The sequence below is a fragment of the Lathyrus oleraceus genome, chromosome 3 (genome assembly GCF_024323335.1).
Source record: "Lathyrus oleraceus cultivar Zhongwan6 chromosome 3, CAAS_Psat_ZW6_1.0, whole genome shotgun sequence".
NCBI lineage: Eukaryota > Viridiplantae > Streptophyta > Magnoliopsida > Fabales > Fabaceae > Lathyrus > Lathyrus oleraceus.
Window position 1 is genome coordinate 375,265,797 of NC_066581.1, and position 15,343 is coordinate 375,281,139.

The following is a 15,343-nucleotide window of genomic DNA, read 5'->3' on the forward strand; positions in this document are numbered from 1 at the left end:
TTATTGACTGACCTCAGATAGGTGTGACTACTACATTAGTCCACTTACGATTGCTTAACATAGAGCTAAATTGTCTTATGACGAACTAATATAACTTCACTAACTACTAACTTTAATTTGACATGTTTTGTACCTCAAACTTCATGGCCAGATTTCATAAATTTCCAAACTCCAAATGGATTTTTTCTCAACATAACTTTTGTTCCTTATGTCAAGAGCTTTCCAACCATTACTGACACCACCATGTTTGGATTTTCCATGTGGGACTTCCTAAGAGCTTAAGGTTTATGTTCAATTTTGCAATTCACTTCATAACTTCATGTGCAAGCAAATACCAGGCCAACTACACGTCGTATTCACTTCAGAATGATCTCAGCTTGCAATTCCATTCAATTTTGGGCCTCACATGCGCCTGTACAGGCCCATGCATGGAGGATCCAAAATTCATGCACACGAGCATTACACTTGCTTGCATCCATTCCAGCTATAAATAGAGGTGCTTGCTTATTCAAAAAACAACCTGGAGGATATCTGAAACTCTGCAGAATTCAAAACCTAACCTCACTCAAAGGAATTTTAGTTTTCATTTCTCAATTTCAAGCTTGAATTTCAACATCCTTAGTTGATCTTCAAGTCTTAATTCCTTAGCCTTGCATCATCGCTACATCTCCAGATCGAATTGGAATCAAAAGTTTGAAGAGATCGTGCTGTTCAAAGCTGCATTTCAGAGGTATATCACTCAACTGGTTTGATCTGGATCTTGCTATACAATGTGAATTGCTTAAGTTTGAACTGCTTTCTGAAGTCCTCGAGCAAGAGGCAGGCCAATGGTGGTCTTAATTTCATGAATTATGACATTTCATATCAAACACCATGATCTTCAAGCTCTTGTTTCTCTGTAAATAGAAACATTGAGGAAGATCCAAGGTTACAGGGGTGATGTACATCACCCCAACTTCATTTTGATACATGGCTTGTTAATTTTGGTTGAGGTTGAAAAACCTGCGCGTGGTGGCCGGAGTTGGTTTTCTAGCCAAAGAAGATGGTGGTTTCCACCACCATCCCCACATGGATGCTTCATGGCTATCAAATCTCTTTCAAATGTTATAATCTTGGTCGTGCGTTTATTTGACTTCTTTTAATTTCATGTGTGACGCGCTTGACTCATGAACACCATATGACCGCGCCTCTGAGCCGTGTGATGGTGCCACGTCAATTAATGAGACGGATCCAAGGGGCGCTGATTTTTGCTATTTTCTATTTTCTGTTTTAATTTCATTTATTTCCTTTTATTTTCAAAATTTCATAAATATTTTATTTGAAGTCACAAAAATATGAGACCAATGGCAAAAAATTTCTTGAAAAATCTAGTTTCATATTTTGATTTTTAATTATTTTTCTGACTTCATTTAATATTTTTTGTGAATTATTTGGTTTTTAATAGTTTTTAATTCATTTTAAATACTTTTTGATATCTTAAAAATCCAAAAATATTTTCTTAACACATATGGATCATGATAAGTCAATGAAAAATAGTCTCATCAATTTCTTTATTGATTTGAGATTTATTTGAGATTTTAATTCATTTGTGTTATTTTTCATTGTTTTTAATTGATTTTAAATAGTTTCTGGTTTCAAAAATTGTTGAAAATTTTTGTCAAACCTTGTTTGACCATGTTAGACCTTTGAGAATTTAATTGGACTTGTTCAAGTTGATTTGAATTGAATTTGAGGTTTGACCATATTTTGTCCATTTTAATTTTGCATTTATTTTAATTCCAAAGATACCAAAAAATATGTTTGACTTGTTGACTTCTAATCTTCATTTCTCTTCTGTTTTACATTGGTTGATGATGATTTGATTCACTTTTGACCAATTGTACTTGACATTTGAATTCTCTTTTTATTCATTTCATCTTCATCTCTTTCTTTTTATTTTGGCCAATGAGTTAATGCCTTATGGTTAGTCTTAACACATGAGAGGCTTAACCTTCTTTGATCCAAATCAAACTCAACTTGATCCAAGATCAAGTGAGTTACTTTGTGTCCAAGATAGGTTGCTTCTTGGTCAAGCAAAAGGCCTAAAGTCCATACAAGGCCTTTCTCTTTTCTTTTGGCATGGCAAGTTGTAGGAGCTTGGCTTACTAGTCATGATCTCTAACTTATGTTTATTTGCCTATAATTTTATTGGCCGGTCTCAGATAGGTGTGATTACTACATTAGTCCACTTACGATTGCTTAACATAGAGCTAAATTGTCTTATGACACACTAACATAACCACTAACTACTAACTTTAAATTCAAGCATTTAATTACTTGCAATTTACTTTAATGCACTTTATTTCTTGCTCATTTATTCATATTGCTTTTCATTTTGCTCACTTGAGCACATATTTTATGTTTATGCCATTTTCCTTTTGCTCATTTGAGCTCATTATTGTATATAAATATATTGTTGTATTGTGGTTGTTTTGTGTTTGTTTGTGTGAATCCAATGCAAAAAGGAGAAAGGACTTAGAATTAGGACCTTACCTATGCTTAAAGGAGTTCAAGAGCAACTAGGCCTCATGCCTTTAGAATGCTAAATTTGTTGAAGAGAAACTAGGCCTCATGCCTTTAGAATGCTTAATTTCAAAGTTGACTTCAAAGGACTTCCTTTCCAAAACTCATTCTTTGTCCATTCCTCTTATTGTGTTGTGAACTTTTTGATGTTTGTTCTTGTGTGATAGGGATTCCATCTTGAGATAGTAAGAAGGACCATTGTCATGAGTAGCCAAGTTATGAAAGACAAGCCAAATGGAGATCCTAGGAGCTTGAATATAATATTTGTTTTGATTGCTTGTTGCTTGCTAAGTCCAAAGGAAAGGAGCATCTTGAATCATCTCTCTGATTTCAAGAAAAGGAACTCCAAGGGTTTTATCTCTTCTCTTATCTTTGTATACTTTAGGACTAGTCCTTCTCTTCTTCTCCTCACTCCAACCCAAGCCAAACTCTTTATGTGCAAACTTTGACATTGTTTTCAAATTAGAAACCTAGGCCTTATGCCTTTGACTTTTTCAAAATCTTTTCATTAAGACTCATTGTGAATAGATCTTAATTCAACTTTGACCTTATTTTGTAAATACACTTAACTTGTAAATACAACTCACTTCAAGTGATTTTTGTGGTTCCAATGGCCACCTTTATTAAAACATTTTCATAAACATTAGCCATAGGTTTGAGTTATCATAGTGGTTGATGTAAACCTCAACTTATACTTAGTGATTGGACTATAAGTCTTCCATACTTATTATAGGGTTAACCCCTCACTAGTATGTTGAAGCTCTCCTCACATGGTGGATTGTTGGTTTAGGTTGAGTTTTCTCCCTTTGATAACAAAAGACCTTAAGGCTTTTGATCAAATCAATTCACCAACCTTTGAGATTTTTACCCCGAACTACGAGGTTTTGATCCTACCTTTTGTGATGGTACGTAGGCAATGGGTTCATCCATTCAAACAACCAAATTGTAAATATAATGTATATTCTCTTCTCACCCCCCCAATCTTTTGCACATATTTTCACAAATACCAACCTACAATACATTTGCAAAAAGGGCTCCCTTAGAGTACTAAGGATGTTTTGGGTGCCTAAAACCTTCCCATTTCATAACCAAACCCCTTACCCAGATCTCTGACATTTTTATTAGTTTTTTATTTGATAAAACTTCTTACTTGGCTTTTGTTCGCTTTTTAGCCTTTCCTTTGGACAAATAAAAGTGTGGTGGCGACTCGAATTGTATGTTTACTTTTGGTTTAGTCAATAAGCCATAAGGTAACGAATACCCTGCTACAGAAAAGTAGCGACTCTGCTGGGGACATAGATGTTTTCCTAGTGGGTTTAGCCTACTTTTTGCTTGTGTGTTGTATGTCTATATTTATTTTGTGACATATTTTTGTGCAAATTTGGGATGACTGTATTGTTTGTAATGTATGAATTGCTTGATATATCAATTGCTTGTATGCTTGGTGGTTTCTTGTGAGATGAGTTCTATACCCGAACTCGAGTGCACTTGTCATAGGAGAATGGCATAGTCTTGTTGACTTGTGTGGAGTTATTCCTTAGCAAGTTGACTTGCAAGCTCATTCACTTAATGGAGGTCTTGTTGGGATCAATAATGTCACACGAGTAGTCATGTTTAGGCATTACTCTTTCCAATATAAACCTTAGAAGCCAAGGACCTTAGATACCTAGCCCATCTTGGCCTATTTTAGGACGTAGTGCGAAGGTCGTTCAAGTGTAAGATTTGATATGATTGTTACGCGATACTACACTCATAAGAGTCCCTCTTGAGAATATTTTTGGAATACGAGTAGTCGTTTATCCGATAATATCCGAAAGATGAGATGATGACTATGTGAACCTTGTTAGAACATGATTGTCAAGTTTAACCCTAGTACACTCCCTTTGGGTGGTTCTTAACCGAGACTCCATGCTCGTGACTTACAACAAACCCTTGATTCACGATCGATCCGTTCTTGTATATCCTCAATATCAATGGAACTTGGGTGTTGATAAGGTGTAAACCATAATCCACCAAAATGGATGATTGATATTGATGATGACTTGAGCCATCCCGTGACCTTTGTATGGTGTGACTTGCTTGATCATTGAGTGTGATTGTTGCATCCATGCATTCATGCATTCATTTGCATCCATATCATCAACAAGAAAATTTTCAAGGAACTTAAGAGGTCTATTTGCAAATTTTTCAGACATGGATAAGCAAAGAAGGAATACGAAGAAGTACAGTTTCAGACAACCCGACTTGAAAGAGTTAAGGAGTTTGACATCTTATGTATTAGAGCCTTTGGAGTTCAAAGCTCGTCATGGGAAGCTTTTGTCTATTCTTTCTACTCAGGTGGATGAAGGTCTGATGAGTGTGTTGGTGCAGTTCTACGATCCTCTGTATCGGTGCTTCACTTTTTTGGACTTCCAGCTCTTGCTTATTGTAGCGGGATATTCGTTACCATTAGACATATTGACTAAATCCAAGGTAAACCATACAAGTCGAGTCGCCACCGCACTTCTATTTATCCAAAGGAATGGTTAGAAAGCGAATAAAAACCTAAAAGTTTTATCGAATCAAAAACTAGTAAAAATGTCAGAGATCGGGGTAAGGGGGTTGGTTATGCAATGGGAAGGTTTTAAGCACCCAAAACATCCTAGGTACTCCTAGGGAGCCCTTTTCACACTTGTTGTAAGGTTGGTATTTTGTGAAAATTTGTTTGTGCAAACATGATTGAAGAGATGAGAAGAGAATATACAAGTTATTTACATTTTCTGTTTGGATGGATAAACCCATTGCCTACGTACCATCTTAAAAAAGATTAGGATCAAAACCTCGTAGTTCGGGGTAAAAGTCTCAAAATGAGTTGGTGAATTGATTGGTCCAAAAGCCTTAAGGTCTTTTGTTATCCAAGGGAGAAAACTCAACCTAAAACCACAAATCCACCATGTGAGGATAGCTTCAACATGCTAGTGAGGGGTTAACCCTATAATAAGCATGGAAGACTCATTGTCCATCACTAAGGATATAAGTGAGTATTATATCTACCTCAAGGATAACTCAAACCTAATAACTATTGGTTATGAAAAGTTTTGATTAAGAAAGTGGCCATTGAAATCACAAAAAATGTATTTGAATGAGTTATATTTACCAATGAAAAGTATTTTAAAAAATGGTCAAAGTTGGCTTAAAGATTCAATTCAAAATAAGTGTTATGAAAAGAAGTTGAAAATCAAAAGCATAATGCTTAGGTTTCTAATGTTTGAAAACAAGTGTTAAATGTTTGCACAAAAGTTTTGGCTTGGGTTAGAGTGGAGGGAAGAAGAAGAATGGCTAAAGTCCTAATCATACAAGAGATGAAGGATAAGAAACAAGACCACAAATGGAGTTCCTCTCTTGAGATCATATTGATGATCCAAGTAGCTCCCATCCTTTGGAATATGCAAGAAAAATAAGTGTAAGCTCAAGCAATCAACATAATCAAACAAGCTCTTAGAAGATCCCCAATGTCTCTTGCATCTTTCACTTTGGATGAACATGGCAATGGTTCTTCAATTTGGCTCACATAGGATCCCCTAGCACAAAAGCACACACATAAAAGAGTTCTATGAAAGCAAATCAAGAATGGACAAGATTGAGTTTAGAGATTTGGTCCTTCTAATCCATCTTCAACATTAAAGTCCTTTTGCTCCAATTTTGCATAGGGAATGTCCTAGAAACTAAGTCCATTTGTCCATTTTTTGCATTTTCGGTCCACAACAATCAAAACACAAGCACAATAATATATACACAATTATGTGCTCAAGTGAGCAAAAGGCAAATTGCATTAACATAAACATGTGCTCAAGTGAGCAAAGAGCAAAACTAATGAATAATATGTACAAGAATAGTAAATTGCATAAATGTAAAGAGCAAGAATGAAATGTTAATGGTTAATGGTTAGTGTTAGAGTTAGTGTGCCATAAGGCAATTTAGCGCTATGTTAAGCAATCGTAATTGGACTTATGTAGAAGTCACAACTATCTGAGGCCGGTCAAGAATAATGTAGGCAACAACACAAGTTAGAGATTTTGATTAGTGAGTCAAACTCCAACAACTTGCCATGCCAAAAAGAAGATGAGAAATGATCTTGTATTGATTTAGGTTCTTTGCATGATTTAGGAAGAAACCTATCCTTAATGCAAACCCATTCACTTGATCCATGATCAAGATGAATTAGATTTGAATCAAGGAAGATTAAACCTCCATGTATCAATGCTAACCACCAATCTTTAACTCATTGATCAAAAAGAAAAAGAAGAAGAAGAAGAAGAAGATGGAGAATTAAAGTGCATTAATGGAAATGGAATGAGATAATCAACAAGTATTGACCAAAGATAAAGAAGATCAAGGTCAAACAATAGAAAACAGAAGCAAAATGAAGATTGGAAGTCAAGAAACAAATAAAATATTTTTGGAATTTTTTAATATTAAAATAAAACTTGAATTAAAATAATAAAGAAAGGTCAAACTTCAAACTCACTTCAAATCAACTTTGAAAAGTCCAAGTGAATTATCCTAAGGTCAACAAGGTCAAACAAAGTTTGACAAAAAATTTCAGCATTTTTAGAAGTCAGAAACTATTTTAAATCAATTAAAAATGCATAAAAATAACCTAATTGAACTAATATCTCAAATCAATTAATAAATTGATGAGAATATTTTTCATAGATCTATCATCATTCAAAGAGGTTGGAAATCGCAGAGATTAAAATGGTAACCAAAAGGCACAATCCAGGCATCAATCGAGAGCTGGGGTGATGTACATCACCCCTGTACCACTCAAATCCATTCTAGATCTCTATATTGAGAGAAATCAGAAGTGGAAGATCTGTGGTGTTCATATGAACTTCATGATTTTTGAAAATTGAAAGCAAAATAATGTTGCCTCTATGCAGAGGACTTCAGATCACACAACAACAATGAGAATTAAGCACTATGCAAGTAGATTCGAAGAAAATAACAGTTGGGATGAACCTTTGATTTGCAAGGCTTTGAGTCACAATTCTTGGATGCTATTGCTTACAGTTGACACTATAGATCAAGGAAAAAGAAGGTTTAGGAACTTTAAGATCTGAAAATTCATCAATGAAACCAAAGTTCAGATCTGAAAAATTTGAAGAAAAGTGAGCTAGTTCCTTTAGTGAGGGTTGTGCTTTCAATTTAGCAGCAATTGGGGCGCCTTTAGGTTGAAGAATTATGAATCTATGGCATGGTATTTATAGGCAATGCAATGCTGAATGCATGATTTCAAATTTGCATAAATGGAAAGGGCCTCCATGCATGGGCCTGTACAGGCACATGGAGGGCCCAATTCCAACTGGAATTGAAAGCTGATGCATGCTGAAAGCAAAATGGACGTGTAGATTGGATGGTAGTAGCTCATGCAAGGCAAATTAAATTATTTTCCAAAATTGCACTATATGGTTCAAGCCTTCAAAAATGCTATGCCAAAAATGGAAACACCACCTTATGAGTAATGGTTGGAAAGCTTATTGCATAAGGATCATTTGTTATGTTGATCAAAACTCCATTTGGGCCTTGGAAATTGATGAAAATTGGACATGAAATGTAGGGTGCAAAACATGCATATGTGAGATTTTCAAAAATTGGCCAAAGTTCAAGCCCTTCTGTCTCAATGAGAAAAAATCCAAATGACAAATTCTTCAACATAAAAGTTGTATATATTTTCAAGGTAATCAATTTGGACTTAAATTTTGCATCATTTGGATTTTTGATGAAGAAGTTATGGGCACTTGAGGTTGGACTTTTTCACATTTCAATGTATTTGGTCCAAAGTGACCTATAATGTTTTGCATTATCACATGTATTTCTTTTGAGATTTTGAAATTTTTCTCAACATAACATTTTAAGTAGACATCTTAAGATTTCCAATGCATTTTATACCATCTCAAAATCATGAAAAATGAAGGAGTTATGTTTTAGGGAAGTTGACCCAAAATTAGGGTTTCAGTCAAAATGACCTATAATGTTTTGGAATGGATGATGACCTTCCAAGCTTCAAACCATTTTTTGATGAACATGAAAGTTGTTCATATGGTCTTTAATAACATTTTTTCTCTTGGGGTCATCTCCATTTGACAAACACATAAATAGTTAGGTCTCAGTGTACTTCAAAATAATCAGATGAATTGACTGATCAACTTCTCAAGTCCACACCTCGTATCTTGATGAATTGATGATTGAGGACACTCAAATAAGCTCAAATATGCATGAAATTATTTATTAAAGAACTTCCCTTGATTGCATTTGATCATGGGTTGAGGTTGCTTCATGAGCAAGGCACAGTTGATGAACAGATGAATTAGGGTTTCCTTGAGAAACCAGCCTTAAACCCCTTGATTTGCTTCTATCAAAATGATGAATTGAGACACTTGGGAGGAATATTTGATGGATGAGAGCTTTGGGAACCATTTCCATGCTTTCTTTCATCTTCTCTTAGCCATATCAATGCACATAGGATCTCCTAGAGGCTTTGGACCTTGTGACTGCTCAAGCTACAAACAAAAGATGTTAGTGACATATTTTTGTGCTTTTGGTTAATAAATAAAATGAGAAAAGCAATAATATACAATTCAAGCATGCATGGTGATCTCAAACCAACTCACAAGAGATCCCACCCAAAGGTAAGGAGCCAAGATGCTTATGATCCTTGAGGCAATGTAAATGCAATGTTATGATGCCATGAGGGATCTTAGGGTCAAAATTGGGGTCTTACAGATGCCCCTATTTAAGGTCATTCTAGCAGGAGAAGTGAAGGTTAAAATCTTCGTCTCGACGAGGTAGAATGGGCTTAAATAATAACAAAGAGACGAATTTTGGTCCCTAAGAGACCTCATGATGCAAATGTATGTATGCAAAAGGTAATACTCTGTGGAGATATATGTCCATAAAGAGAAAAGAAATCAGGAGAAACTGACAATCCATATGAGTAATACACTCCAAGGGACCGATACTCTCGGGACTCTAATGGGGATAAGAAAGGGAATAAAATGTGTGAGCAGTTCACGACTTGAGACTTGCTGAGAGACACGAGAGGAATTCCATGAAAATAAATCAATGGAAGGACTCGGGCTGACTCAAAGGTGCATGTATCAGGGAATATGCCAATACAGCAAAGCTATCCATGGAGGATACTTCAGAAAAAAATCCAGATTCAGATGGGAAAATCCACTAAGGTACTTAACTGGGGAATGTCCAAACAGGACTCATCTGAAGAAACAACAGGATGAGGTATTACTGGTTACTGGGCAATAAGCTCAAGGAGACATGTGATCGAAACACCGGTATAAGGGTGAGAGAACAACACGCTCAGGGAGAATGAATATCTAAGATCGGTATGAGGGTGAGAGATATCAAACATCCAAAATCATCTGAGGAAGACCTAAAAAGGTATATTTCAAACTCAGGAAATCTGACTCCACATGGGACAAAAAGTCATAATAGGGAGCAGAAAGGAGGGAACACCAGGGATACCGGTTACTGGGCATATAATAGGTGACCAACCAAGCATGAATTGGGGAATATTTCCAAGACACTCATCATCCGAAAGGAGGGCTAAAAAGCAATCTCAATTACTGAGATGGACATTCGACTCCGCAAAGGGGATACGAATCTTACTCGACTAGGGAAGAGCAAAAGACTTCGACCAAAGAGCGCATGAGATATATTATCTATTACCGTCAGAACATAGATAACATACTCGCATGGAAGATTATCCATAACCAGTTACTGGGTTAATAAAGGATAAATCGATCGAAAAGAAAGGGCATCGGGATACCGACTACTGGGTATAAAATGATGACCAATCAAAAGGGGAGAAACAATCATTACCAAACAAAGGTAAATGAAAGATGACTTGCTGGGGATAAATTGCTTGATCAAAGCAATTACCAAGAGATATATCACTGGTTACTGGGAGATATACTCAAAAGGTGAAGGAATATCAATACCGAATATTGGATAAAGATAACCGTCAAAGAGGGGATTACATCTACCAATATTAGGTAGAAAACCGCGGAAGAGTAACCGTCATAAGGTTAACTCTGCCAGGGGGGTAAAATGGGGTTTATAACTACCAGTATACCGGGTAGAAGGCCACAGACTCCGCCGGGAAAAGATGAGCAATTACTGGTTACTGAGCAATCATTCATCTAAACTACGGGGAAGTACCAAAGCAGTCAGTCTAGGAACAAGCTAGAGAGACACTATGAAGCAAGACTCAACCCAATGAGGATATAACTCAGGGGAGAATTCCATCCCAATATATGTGTTGGAAGGAAACTGAAATAACAATCATCCACGAGGATATAACTCAGTGGGGAATATGGAAGAAAGGATAGACACTTTCTGCCTATAGGGCTGATTCTACATGGGGAGATCAGACACAACCATCCGCTTGGGGAAATATGTATCACCAAATAACAGGAGACAACAAACAAAAGATATATGGCAAAGAATGCAAACATGAATATCTAGATGTCAAGCTTATGCATGTATATGCGTGGTTTATGTGTGATGAATGCTGACAAACAGACATATCTAACACAAACAGGTCAAAGAATCCACAGACAAACATCCGGTACTACATCTCGAGAGAGAAAGCCAGACCCACTGGAGAACATCTAATCTGATGGGGCAAAAGATGCCAGGAAACAAAGATCTCTGTAGGGCAAGGAGAATCAGCCACTCCAGTTGGGGACAGGATCAACACACAGATAAAATCCGCCGTAGAATCAACTTTACTGGGGAAATTATCAGAGGAGAAGATGGAACTCTGTGGGAAACAACCACCAATCAGAAGGTTCCAGTATCACCATATATATTGCACTACTGAAGAAATCACATTTGCCGAGGAGGAAGGGACACCACTCCGCTGAGGAAGGAAGGATAAACATCTTCATCAACCACTCTGCTCGGGGGGAAAACACCAACAGGATCTGATCAGGCAATTCCTCTAGGAAAGCACTGTTGATGACCGAATCGGGGATTTCCCGTAGGCAATTGCCGGAGATACCCTGATGGTGACCATACTGGGGGGTAGAGGTGGGATCAACCCTGCTGAGGATGGTCGAGGAGCAAAATTACTGGAGATCAAAAGTAGCCAAGTCCACAGAGGGAAAGCTACAAACTAAGTTTGATGAAAACTCCGCTTACGTCAGGGATTTCCTGCTCACTCTAAGGGGAAATTTCTCACCTGAAGTGAGGAAATACCAACTCCTTCAGAAAGACTAGCATATTCAATTTATCAATCTATAAGGGATTTTAGGTCAATCCACGTAAGGGATGACAACCATATAATTGATAACACAAATGCTAAATCCAGACTCAATGGGGATCTAGAAGATTGAGATCACACCCAGAACTCCCAAACCTCCTGGGATTTGGTGGGGGGTACAACTTTCTTCTGTGCCAACGGAGGAAACAACCTGAAAGGCAAATGAAGAGGATACAAGTATGCTGGGAATATGAACAAATGTCTTATCCTTTTGGGAATTATACCATCTTTGGGAGAGCACTGAAGACATCCCAAGTATCTTTTTGTCATTGTGAATGTTCACTTTATTTAAAAACAGTTTATGAAAATTTTATTTATTTAAAACAATGATATTTCTCAATTAAAATATGTAAAACATTTGTTGAATGGAAACAAATAAGAGTGCAAAGATTTGGATAAAGGCTCAAATTTATTTGATGGAATGGTAGTCCGCAAATGGCAAGACTCCATAGATCTTTACAAATTTGAAATTGGTGATATATATTGGAAAAGGGCTGCATTGAACATAATGACCATTTCTCCACCAACTCTGAATCCGATGTACTTGAAGCTTCAGTTGACGATGACTGAGCGATAATCTTTGACGGATGACAGCTTGTAGAACAAAGTCTTGTCAGGATACAGTTACTTGTCAGATCCCTAATTTTTGCCTAGATCGCCCCAGGGTGAAGTACTCAATCTAGCGGGATACATATTAATTTTTATGTCTCTAACTTTTGCCTGGATCGCCCTTTCGGGTTTTCAATCCACCGAGACGCTCATTTTTGCCTAAGCCGCCCTTTCGGGTTTTCAACTTAGCGAGTTATTCTGTTTTTATTTTTAGGCGAAGTATTTCTTGACTACATCTGAATTCACAAGACGAGTGAAATCCTCCCCATCCATAGTTATAAGTATCAAAGCACCGCCTGAAAAGGCTCTCTTAATAACATATGGACCTTCATAGTTTGGAGTCCACTTGCCCCTGGAATCGGGCGCGAAAGACAAAACTTTCTTGAGCACGAGGTCACCTTCTCGAAATACACGAGGCTTGACCTTCTTATCAAAGGCTTTCTTCATCCTTTGCTGATATAACTGACCATGGCACATGGCAGTCAATCTCTTCTCTTCTATCAAATTCAGTTGGTCATAACGACTCTGAACCCATTCAGCATCAGTCAACTTGGCTTCCATCAAGACTCTCATTGATGGGATCTCCACCTGTACTGGGAGCACAACCTCCATGTCGTAAACAAGAGAGAAAGGGGTTTCCCCTGTTGAAGTGCGAACAGATGTACGATATCCATGCAAAGAAAATGGCAACATCTCATGCCAATTTTTGTACGTAACAACCATCTTCTGGACAATCTTCTTGATATTTTTATTAGCAGCTTCAACAACCCCATTCATCTTGGGTCTATAAGGAGAATAATTATGATGTGCTATCTTGAACTCGCTACATAGCTCTTTCATCATCTTGTTGTTCAAGTTAGATCCATTATCAGTAATGATCTTGTCTGGCACACCATAACGGCATATGAGTTGATTCTTGATAAACTTCACAACCACCTGCCTGGTCACGTTTGCATATGACGCCGCTTCAACCCACTTGGTAAAGTAATCAATTGCTACAAGAATAAATCTGTGACCGTTGGATGCTTTCGGCTCTATCATGCCAATCATGTCAATTCCCCACATGGAGAAAGGCCATGGTGAGGAAATAACATTCAGAAGTGTCGGGGGAATATGAATCTTATCCGCATAAATCTGACACTTATGGCATTTCTTCACATATTTGCAGCAGTCAGACTCCATTGTCAGCCAATACTAGCTTGCTCTCAACATCTTTCTAGCCATAGCATGTCCATTGGAATGAGTACCAAATGAACCCTCATGGACCTCAGTCATTAACAGGTCTGCTTCGTGTCTATCCACACATCTGAGCAGAACCATGTCAAAATTCCTCTTATAAAGCACCTCACCATTGAGGTAGAAACTGCCTAATAATCTCCTCAAAATCTTTTTATCTTTCACAGATGCCCTAGGCGGGTAAGTCTGACTTTGGAGAAAACATTTGATGTCATAATACCATGGCTTATCATCCTTCACTTCCTCTACTGCAAATACATGAGTTGGTATGTCCATGCGCATCACAGTGATATTAGGAACTTCATTCGAGAGTCTAACCACAATCATTGAAGCAGGTGTAGCAAGAGCATCTGCCATCCGATTCTCATCTCGAGGAATATGATGGAAGTCAACCTCAGTAAAGAAAGTTGAAATCCTCCTCGCATAATCTCTATATGGGATGAGGCCAGGCTGATTCGTCTCCCATTCACCCTTAATCTGATTTACAACAAGGGCCGAATGACCATAAACATCAAGATGCTTGATCCTAAGATCAATACACTCTTCCAATCCCATAATACAGGCCTCATACTCAGCCATATTATTCGTGCATTTGAAAGTTAGCTTTGCTGTAAAAGGAAAATGTGTGCCCTGAGTAGTAATAATCACTTCCCCAATACCATTTCCATATTGATTTACAGCGCCATCAAGCACCATGCTCCATCGGGAACCAGGCTCTGGCCCTTCATCGAGCGTAGGCTCATCACAGTCTTTCATTTTCAAATACAGAATCTCCTCATCCGGGAAGTCATATTGAACTGACTGATAATCCTCAATTGGTTGATGTGCCAAGTGGTCAGCCAAGATACTACCTTTAATAGCTTTCTGAGCTCGATACTCAATATCATACTCAGACAACAGCATCTGCCAACGGGAAATCCTCCCAGTTAACGCAGGCTTCTCAAAGATATACTTGATCGGATCCATTTTGGATATCAACCAAGTCGTATGATTCAACATATACTGGCGTAAGCGCTTAGCAGCCCAAGCTAAAGCACAACATGTCTTCTCAAGCATCGAGTATCGAGACTCACAATCGGTGAACTTCTTACTTGGGTAGTAGATATCATATTCTTTCTTCCATGTTTCGTCTTGCTGACCATGGACACAACCCATAGAGTCTTCAAGAACTGTCAGATACATAATCAAAGGTCTCCCTTCAACAAGCGGAGATAAAATTGGCGGCTCAGACAAATACTCTTTAATACTGTCAAAGGCCTTTTGGCAATCCTCGGTCCAATCATGAGATTGATCTTTCCGGAGGAGCTTGAATATCGGCGCACATGTGGCAGTTGTAAGACCCCAATTTTGACCCTAAGATCCCTCATGGCATCATAACATTGCATTTGCATTGCCTCAAGGATCTTTAGCATCTTGGTTCCCTTTGCCTTTGGGTGGGACTCCTTGTTATTGGTTTGAGATCACCAAGCATGCTTGAATTATACATCATTGTTTCTCTTACTTTTATTTACTAACCAAAAGCACAAAAATGTGTCACTAACATCTTTTGTTTGAAGCTTGAGTATCATCCAAGACACTTTGTGGGTTCTATTTAAATGATCAGTCAACACAAGG